This window comes from Elephas maximus, chromosome 4, assembly GCF_024166365.1.
Source record: "Elephas maximus indicus isolate mEleMax1 chromosome 4, mEleMax1 primary haplotype, whole genome shotgun sequence".
NCBI classification, from domain to species: Eukaryota; Metazoa; Chordata; class Mammalia; order Proboscidea; family Elephantidae; genus Elephas; species Elephas maximus.
The window spans coordinates 65,320,436-65,330,204 of NC_064822.1; the positions used below are offsets into that span (position 1 = coordinate 65,320,436).

The window sequence follows — 9,769 nt, forward strand, 5'->3', positions numbered from 1 at the left end:
AATAAATAACTAGTGAATTACAATTTACAGGAAGCAGTACCTTGAAGAGGAATTGGAGGGAGAGTCAGTTCTTAGTACGGCAGAGAGATGGAGAGCCACAAACAGGATGTGAGTATTAAGATTGATGTCAGATTGGTATCAAATTTATTTGTCATGGTAATGTTGCCAATCACAATACTTATCTTCCTAAACTTTTGTTGTCTTGCTAATGTGTGACATAAGTGGTGGTGGTAGAGGATCTTGCAGCCAGTAGACTTTGTATGTTCTCGTATTCTCTCTATTCACATTTAATTAGCATTTGCTATTTGTCGCATTTTGTTCTTTAATATTATTAAGGGGAACAAGAATGCTAAAGTATCCATGTTTAGCATTGTAACTGCAAACAGGCCTCAGTAAAAATTATACACAACTGGTCTTGAGGGAATCCTGAAAAAAGCCATGGCTGTATAGATGTGAAGTGGAACATACACAATAAGAACTATTCTTATAGAGCAGACTTTGCAGTATAACTGTCGTACTACTTGTAAGCCATTGTGATGAAGATCCACAAAGGCACTAAGTATGTTTGAGCCTTAGAAATGCTGTGGGTGTAGGCATCATCTAGTGGTTAAATCATGTATTGCCCAAAGCGTAGGTTTACCATACACGATCACATCGGGAAAGTCTTTAAATAAGCTTGTTCTTTGGGAATGCACTGGTGTCTCTAATGGCTTGCCTCTCAGACTCTACGATTTTTTTTCCTGAATATTTTAATACTCATTTTTAGGAAAGCAGAGATGGGGGAGGAGCAGGGGAAGCAATTGCTCTTCCTCAGCACGTTTTCCATAAGACACATCTTTTCAACTATTTAAAAAGTTAACATACCTTTATATGACAATTGGTAAGACTATTTTGGAAAGGCATTACAGAAAGTACCCTAATGGAAGTAAGATATGAGATATATTAGTCAAAGAGTAACCCCCCCACCTTTTTTAAATTGTGGCCGTTCTTCCACCAACCAAGAGCAAAGCCACAGTGCCCCTGCCCACCCCAACTCCCCACCAAGCTCCACCTGCTGCAAGAGCCTGACAGTGGCTCGCCATATTTATTTAACTTAATAATTACATTTGACTGCTTAAGACTGGGAGTTACTTTGTTTTCCATTTCAAAAATTATAGGATAGATTACTTCTGCTATTTGCGAGCTTCCTGATTATGCCAACTGTATCATTATTAAGGAATCATCTATCATTATTGGTTTGTTCTGTTTTTTTTTTTTTTATTTTAAAACAAGTGCATAACTGTGAAAAAATTCAAGTAATACAGAAATTAAAAGACAAAGTGCCCTGAAATTTGGTGGGAATTAATAATAAATAAAGGCTAATGAATGATGTTTGTTGCTGTAATTACTGGCAGCTGAAAACAGTGGTTTTACTTTTGATCAAGCCAGATAAAAATGACCGTGAAAAATTGTCCTATTTCACACCTATTAACTCTTTTGATGGCATCTATCTAGACGCCAATTATTATGACAAATTAGATAATGTATTCTAAGCACTTTAGCAAAGTATTTGGCCTATAGAAAATGCTAAATAATTAGGAATTTAGTATTACAGTGACCTGTGAGAGCCGGAACTCAATGGGACTGCCTTGTTTGTCTCGGTCTCACAAGTTTTCCACCTTTGATGGGGTGCAGTCTTACAACTTTTCTCTCTATTAGTGGAAAATATTTGAGTTTTCCTTCTCTGACAGGTTTCCGCCTTATACAGGTTCTTGTTTTCACAGGTTTTACTGTATTTACATACATTGATTTTGTGAAGCAGGTGTTATTATCTGAAATAAAGGTTTAAGGACTTGAGATAACTTTTAAGTTTGTACAACTAATGAGTGACAGAGCTGGCCTACAACCAATATGTTTATACCAAAGCCCTCTTTCCTTTTCTGTGTACCTCATTGTTTCCATAGTGGACAGTCCAAAGGATTAAGAATTCAAGAGGAATCAGGAGAAATAGATTATAGGGATGGGCACAGTGGTTAAGAGCTCAGCTGCTAACCAAAAAGGTCGGCAATTCGAATCTACCAGCCGCTCCTGGGAAACCATATGGGCAGTTCTATTCTGTCCTATAGAGTTGCTCTGAGTTGGAATTGACTTGAGGGCAATGTGTTTGGTTTTTGGTTTTGGTTTAAAAGATAGTCTACATTATTATCCACCCACTGGATTTCAGTTCAAGTTGAAGATGGGATCAGGAAGGAATGCAGTGTTAGAAAACAATTCTCAAGACTTTCAAAACATTCTTGCTCTCTAGCTCTATGTAACTCCTCAGTTTGATATGTTGGAAAATGTCAGGGAGGTAAGGAGACACATAAACATCACTTATACAAATCATGATGGGAATCAGACATATTGTTCTTTTATTCGGGTTTCTGCCTCTAACAAAGCCATTTATGGGGTGACTTTTTTTTTTTTTTTTTCTGGAAAGATGTGGTAGTTCCCTATGACTCATTTATCCATTCAAATATTTCTCGAGGCTATTAAGTACCTACCCAACACTATTCTTCGTGGTAGGGACTGCACTCATAGAGCTTACACCCTAGTGAAGGAAGTGATAAATTCTATGAAGAAAAATAAAGCAAGGTAAGGAGATAGAAAATGTTGGAATGGGGTGGGGAGGGACATTGCATGTTCTAAATAGGGTAATCAGGGAAGTCCTTTCTAAGGTGAATTTGAGCTGAAACCAGAATGACAATAAGAAACCAGCCCTGAGATCTGGGGGAAGAGTGTTCCATACAGAGGGACAGCATATGTAAAGGCCCTGGAGTATAATGGTTTATCAGATTAGAGCTTATCAGATCAGTTCCCTCAAACTTTTTCTATAAAGAGCCAGATAGTAAATATTTTAGGCTTTGTGGGCCCTAGGGGCTGAGCTCAGTCACAACTACTCAGCTCTGTCATTACAGCTTTAAACCAGCCATAAACATTGCATAAATAAATGGGCATGGCTGCGTTACCATCAATCTTTATTTACAAAAACAGGCAGAGACTTGACACCAAAAGCACAAGTCATGATAGGAAGAAAATGGTAAATCGGATCTTATCAAAATTAAAAGCTTGGGCTCAGTGAAAGACCTTGTGAAAGGAAAGAAAAGACAAGCTACAGAGTGGGAGAAAATATTTGCAAACCCCATATTTGCAAATATAACAGCAAAGGACTTATATCTGGAATACATAAAGTGCTCTCAAAACTCACCAGTAAACATTAATCAAGACAGTGTCGTACTGGCATAAGGGTAGCCATATAGATCAATGGAATAGAACTGAAAGCACAGAAATAAACCCATGTCAACTGATTTTTTGACAAGGGTGCTTAGTTATCTAGTGCAGCTATAACAGAAATACCACAAGTGGAGGTCTTTAACAAAAAGAATTTTATTCTCTCACAGTGTAGAAGGCTGAAAGTCCAAATTCAGGATGCCAGCTCTAGGGGAAGCCTTTCTCTCCCTGTTGGTTCTGGGGGAAGATCCTTGTCATCAATCTTCCCCTGGTCTAGGAACTTCTCAGTGCAGGAACCTTGGGTCCAAAAGACATGCCATTCTCCTGACTCTTGTTACTTGGTGGTGTGTGGTCCTCCTTATTTCTCCACTTGCTTCTCTTTTATATCTCAAAAGAGATTGACTTAAGACACAACCTTACCTTATAGATTGTCCTGCCTCGTTAACATAACTGCCTCTAATTTTGCCTCATTAACATCATAGAGGTAGGATTTAAACAGTAAAGTCACATCAGATGACAAAATGGTGGACAATCACACAATACTGGGAATCATGGCCTAGCCAAGTTGACACACATTTTGGGGGGACACAATTCAAGCCATAACAGGTGCCAAGACCATCACTTATAGAAATCATGATGGGAATTATACATATTGTTCAACAAATGGTGAAGGAACAACTAGGTACATGCAAAAGGATGAAGTTGAACTCTTACGTCACACCATGTACAAAAAAATTGAAATCAATTTCAAATGAATCAAAGACTTACATGTAAGAGCTAAAACTATAAAACTCTTAGAAGAAAACATAGGGCTAAATCTTTGTGATTTGCGTTAGGCAATGGTTACTTAAATATGACACTGAGAGTACATGCGACAAAGAAAAAGTAGATACATTTGACATAACCAAAATTAAAAACTGTTGTGTTTCAAAGGACACCATCAAGAAAATAAACAGAAAACTCACAGAGTAGGAGATACTTTTGGCAAATTATCTATATGATAAGGGACATGTATGTAAACTATATAAAGAATGTTTATAACTCAATAGTAAAGTCAGATAACTCAATTTTTTTTAATGGGCAAAGATTCTGAATAGACATTTCTTGGAAGATATACATACCAATGTTGTGGTTGGGTGCCGTTGAGTCAATTCCAACTCATAGTAGCTGCATGTGACAGAGTAGAACTGCCCTGTAAGGTTTTCTAGGCTGTAATCTTTAAGGGAGCAGATCACCAAGTCTTTGTCCCTTGGAGCCACTGTGTGAGTTTCAACCGCCAACCTTTCTGTTAGCAGCCGAGTACTTGACCATTTCACCACGAAGGCTTAAATGACCGACAAGCACATGAAAAGATGTTCAAGATCACTAGCCACCAAACCAAAAACCAAACCAAACCCAGTGCCATCGAGTCAATTCTGACTCATAGCGACCCTATAGGACAGAGTGGAACTGCCCCAAGGAAGTGCAAATCAAAACCACAGTGATATACCACTTCACATCCACTAGCTTGTCCAAAATCAAAAAGACAGGAATAACAACAGGTGTTGACAAGGATGTGGAGAAATTGAAACCCTTCTAGGGTAGGTAGGCTGGTAGGAATACAAGGTAGTGTAACTGCTTTGGAAAATAGTCCAGCACTTTCTTAAAAGGTTACCATATGACTCTGCAATTCCCACTCTTAGGTATATACCCAAGAGAACTGAAAACTTATATCCATTCACTTAAAACCTGTACACAAGTGCTCATAGCATTTGTAATAGTGGAAACAACCCAAATGTCCATCAACTGATGATTGGATCAATAAAATGTATACAGTGGAATTATTAATCAGCAATAAAAAGAAATGAAGTACTGATACGTGTTAAAACACCGATGAACCTTGAAAACATGCTGAACAAAAGAAGCCAGTCACAAAAGAGTACATACTGTATGATCTCATTCAGGTGAAACTTCCCAAAATAGATAAATTCATAAAGACAAAAAGTGGGTTAGTGGTTGCCTGGTCAGGAGAAATTGAGGCGTGATTGCTAATGGGTATGGGGTTTCTTTTGGGGATGATGAAAATGTTCTAAGGATGATTGTGGTAGTCGTTGCACAACACTGGATATACTAAAAACTGTTGAATTGTACACTTTAACATAGTATGGGAATTGTATTTCCATAAAGCTGCTATTTAAAAAAAATCAAAATGACAAAAAACAATTTAATTAAAAATGGTCAAAATACATGAACGGACATTTCACTCAAGAATATACAGATTTCAAATAAGCACATGGAAAAATGCTTATTATTATTCGACATTAGAGAAATGCAAATTAAAACCACCAGATACTACTACCCGACTATTAGAATGGCTAAAATGAAAAGTGGTGATTACACCAATTGCCGATGAGGATTTGGAGAAAATAAATCATTCATACAATTACTGGTGGAAATAATGTAAAATGGAGCAGCTACTCTGGTAAAGAATATTCATTTCTTAAAAAGCTAAGCATGAACTTAATGACCCAGCAGTTGCCCTCATGAGCATTCAGCCCAGGGAAATTAAAACATAGTTACTCAAAGACCTATACATGAAAGTTCATAGCAGCTTTATTTGTCATAGCCAAATACTGGCAACAACCCAAATGTTCTTTAACAGGCAAATGGTTAAATAAAATGGTACATCCATGCTGTAGACTACTTGGTGCTAAAAAGGAACAAACTGTTGATACATGTAACAGCTTGGATGGATCTCAATGAAATTATGCTGAATGAAAAAAAGAGAAAAAACAATCTCAAAAGGTTACATATTGTATGATTCCATCTATATAACATGTTTGAAAGGACAAAATTATAGAGATGGAGGACAGGTTAGTGATTTCCAGTGGTTAGGGGTAGGGACAAGGTGGCTATAAAAGGGAAGTACAAGGAATTCTTATGATGGAACTGTTTTATATCTTGACAGTGGTGGTGGTGGGCATAGGTATCTACATGTGTTCGAATTGCATAGAACTGAGTATACATGCACACAAATGAATGTGTTTGAAGCTGGTAAAATCTAAATAAAGTGGGTAGATTGTATCAATATCAATTTCCTCATTTTGATATTGTACTCTAGTTATGCAGGAGGTTGACATAGGGGAAACTGAGTTAAGAGTAGACAAGATCTCTCTACTATTTCTTACAACTGCATGTGAATCTACAATTATCCCAAGAAGTTAAAAACAAAACAAAAAACAGGTGGTAAGCAGCATTTGGCCTGCAGGACCATAGTTGGCTGCTGGATTTGGAGAACAGCAAAGAGGGAAAATGGTGCACAAGATGAAAAGTGGTAGGAAAAGAGGTTGGGGAGGCAGCCCTAGGACAGAACCGGATCATGTAAAGCCTAGTGGTTTGTGGTGAGGTGTTTAAGTTGTATTCTAAATATCATGGAAGGCCACTGAGGCGGGTTTGAGCAGGGGAGAAATATGATCATATTTATGTTTTTAAAAGATCACTGTTGCTGTTATGTGGAGAACAGACTGTATGGGGGTAAACTTAGAAGCAGAGAGACCAGTTAGTGGCTATTGTAGGAATTCAGGGGAGACACGATTACGACTTGAGCTAAGTAGTAGTAACTGGAACGGTGAAAGTGATTAGATTGAGGAGGGAGGACTTGCTAATAAATTGAGTATGGGGTGTGAAGGAAGGTACATGGAAATCAAGGCTAATTTCTCTGTTTTTGGCTTAAACAATTGAGATGGAAAAAAATTGGAGGACAAGTTAGATTGGAGGAGTGGAGCAGGAGCCTGGAGCTCCCTTGCATTTGAGTTTCCTATCACTTCTCCAGGTGGAGACAACCAAGTCTGGAGCTCAGAAACCAGGTCCAGGCTGGAGACTGAGATTTGATATAGATGGTATTTAAAGCCATGGTGCTGGAGGAGATGACTCAGGGAGTGAATGTGTGTAGGAAAAAAAAAAAGAATTGTGAAGATTGAATCCTGGGACACTCCAGCATTTAGAAATGCTGAGAAAAGGCATAAGCCAACTGGTGAGATAAAACGGAAACTAGGATAGATTGGTTTATCAAAAGCCAGGTGAAGAAACAACCTAAGTGCCCATCAGTGATAAAGACCAATAAGAAGGTTATGGGGCAGGGAGATGAAGTAAACAGAAGTGAAACAGAAATAACAAGAATGTTGATACAATGTGAGAAACGTGATCAATGTCACTGATAATTAGGTCTGGAAACTGTGGAATGGGAGTGGGTTTTGCTGTCTATATTTTTGCTAAAAATAAAACAAACAAACAAAAAAGCCAGGCAAAGAAGTTGTGTCAACAAGAAGGGAATGATCAGTTTTGTCTGATATATGGTCCCTTGGTTACCAACATCCAACTTATGGATGACTCGTACTTGCCCTTTATTATATAAATTTGCCCTCAGTTTGAGATGATTGAACCAACCCTTACTCCAAACAAATTCTTCATCACAATCTCCTTCACTTGCTGCAGGAGCAGTTTTTAAATCACTGAAAAGGCTTCACGCCTTTTCTTACGCTATAATGAAACTAAGTAAGGACCAGATGCATCTGTTGTAACTTCCCTAAAAATTCGACTTAAAGTAGGAAAGGATCTCATTCATTACCCAGGGACTGCCTTATAGAAAATTGACCGTTGGATTTGGTAAAATAGAGTTTATTGATGACCTTGACAGGAGTGGTTCAAAAAGAGGCGTAGGAGTGGAAGTCTTACTGGAGTGTATTTAATAGAGAATGGTTTAAGGAAACGAAGGATTTTTTGCTTTAAAAGGGAGCCTAGAAAATGGGGAAGTTATTTGAGAGGGACTTAAAATCAAGAGAAGTGTAATTTCTTTAATTCCTACAAAAGAATATGTGTTTAAAGCCTTTTTTAAAATGAACATCTTGGTATCCACCACCCTGCTTAAGAAATAGAATCTTACTGCGAGATTCTCCTCTGGCTTCTCACCATCCCAGAAGTATCCACTTTTCTGATTTTTGCATTTATCATAAAGAAAAGTCTTGTTAAGAGATACACTGTATGACTCTAGTAGAGAGGGAAAGTTCTTTGGCCCAAGATTCTTGAGTAGCTGATAGGGAAAGGGATTCAATCCAGTTCCCTAGCAGAGGGGTTGGCACCTTAGGAGAGAAGAGCAGAAGACAATTTACCCATTTTAACAGGAGGGAAGGCTGAGTACGTGGATACTGATACAGGTAAATTAGTAGATTTGGTAATGAAATAAGATTATTAGTTTAGAGTGCAAAAGGAAGGGGAGATCTTAGAGATTTGAGGAGAGAGAAAGTATGAAATTGTCTTAGAGAAGAGGGAGTAAATTACGTGGGAAATAAAGCTTTGCAGAGTAGTACTGAGAGCCCCTTTGGGATTATCATCCTAAATTTAAAATGGGACCAGTTAGCACGGTGGAGGATTTTCCTCCAGCTTTGTTTAGCTAGTGACTAGGTAAGCAGAGTAAGTAAATAGTCGGATTTGACCAGGGATTGGGGTTTTACCAAGGGGGGAAAAAAGTGCCAGGCAGTTGCAAGTTTAAGCAAGGGAGTGTTTACAGTGATGAATCAAAAAATTTAAGTTGGGTGACACAGAAAGTAAAAGTAGAGAAGGATGATGGGCAGTGAAAAATTGATAGGGTTAATAGTTTAAAGATTTGGCTTCTGTCAAGAAGTTGTTGGATAGGAGGTGATGGTCAGTGTGAGGTGCAAGAAAGAGATTGACTCAACAGCAATGGATTTTTTTTGTGTGTGTGTGTTTATTATCAATGATCAGGGATAGGGTGTTACCAAGAGAATAAGTGACTGAGGTGAGCTGGAGAACAAGATGATTGGAAGTGAATGGACAAGGAACTGAGAGACCAGGGTATTTACTGAATTGTCTCCATGGATGATGAAGTCAACAAGAATGACAGTGGAGTGGTACAAACCAAGAGAATGAATATCTTGATGTCATGTACTTCAAAGGAGCTGAGTTTCTGAGGGACTAGCAGATGAAAAATCATCTCGGATAGATAATGAGGAGTTCCATAAGAGTTACAAATAAAATGCTGAACCTACTCTGTAGTAGAGTGAGGTAGACTCTAACTCTGAATATTAGGACGGGGATCATGAAAAAAGTGGCATTTACACTGGACTTTAAAAGATGAAGGTTTTTTTTTTTTTTAAATATGGAATGCTTCAGGAATTTGCGTGTCATCCTTGCTCGGGGGCCATACTGATCTACTCTGTATCATTCCAATTTTAGTGGTGTATGTGCTGCCGAAGCAAGCACGAAAAGAATTTTGAGAGAAACAGATTTGGAAAGATAAATTCAGGCAGAAAAAAAAAAAAAAAAGCTGTTACCAAAGAGGTAGCTGACACTGTTGCTCTCCACCCAAGTAACTGCCAGTCTGCCTTCAGGGCCCATTGCTATGGTATGCATCCTTCATATTGTCCCGTCTATTTAGCAGTAGGCCACCAGGTGGCAGTGTGTATCTTTGAGGCTTACCTCTTAGTTTCACGTTGTGAGGTTCTGGGCAGGCCCTTGTGACTCA

General features: G+C 38.3%; 1 non-coding gene across 1 annotated transcript; it reads right to left on the reverse strand.

Moving 5' to 3' along the window:
* Positions 1–9,397: 9,397 nt before the first annotated feature.
* On the reverse strand, positions 9,398–9,507 carry LOC126076647 (U6 spliceosomal RNA). Its single transcript, XR_007517572.1, has one exon. It is a non-coding gene; the product is annotated as a U6 spliceosomal RNA (small nuclear RNA).
* Between the last annotated feature and the right edge of the window lie 262 nt (positions 9,508–9,769).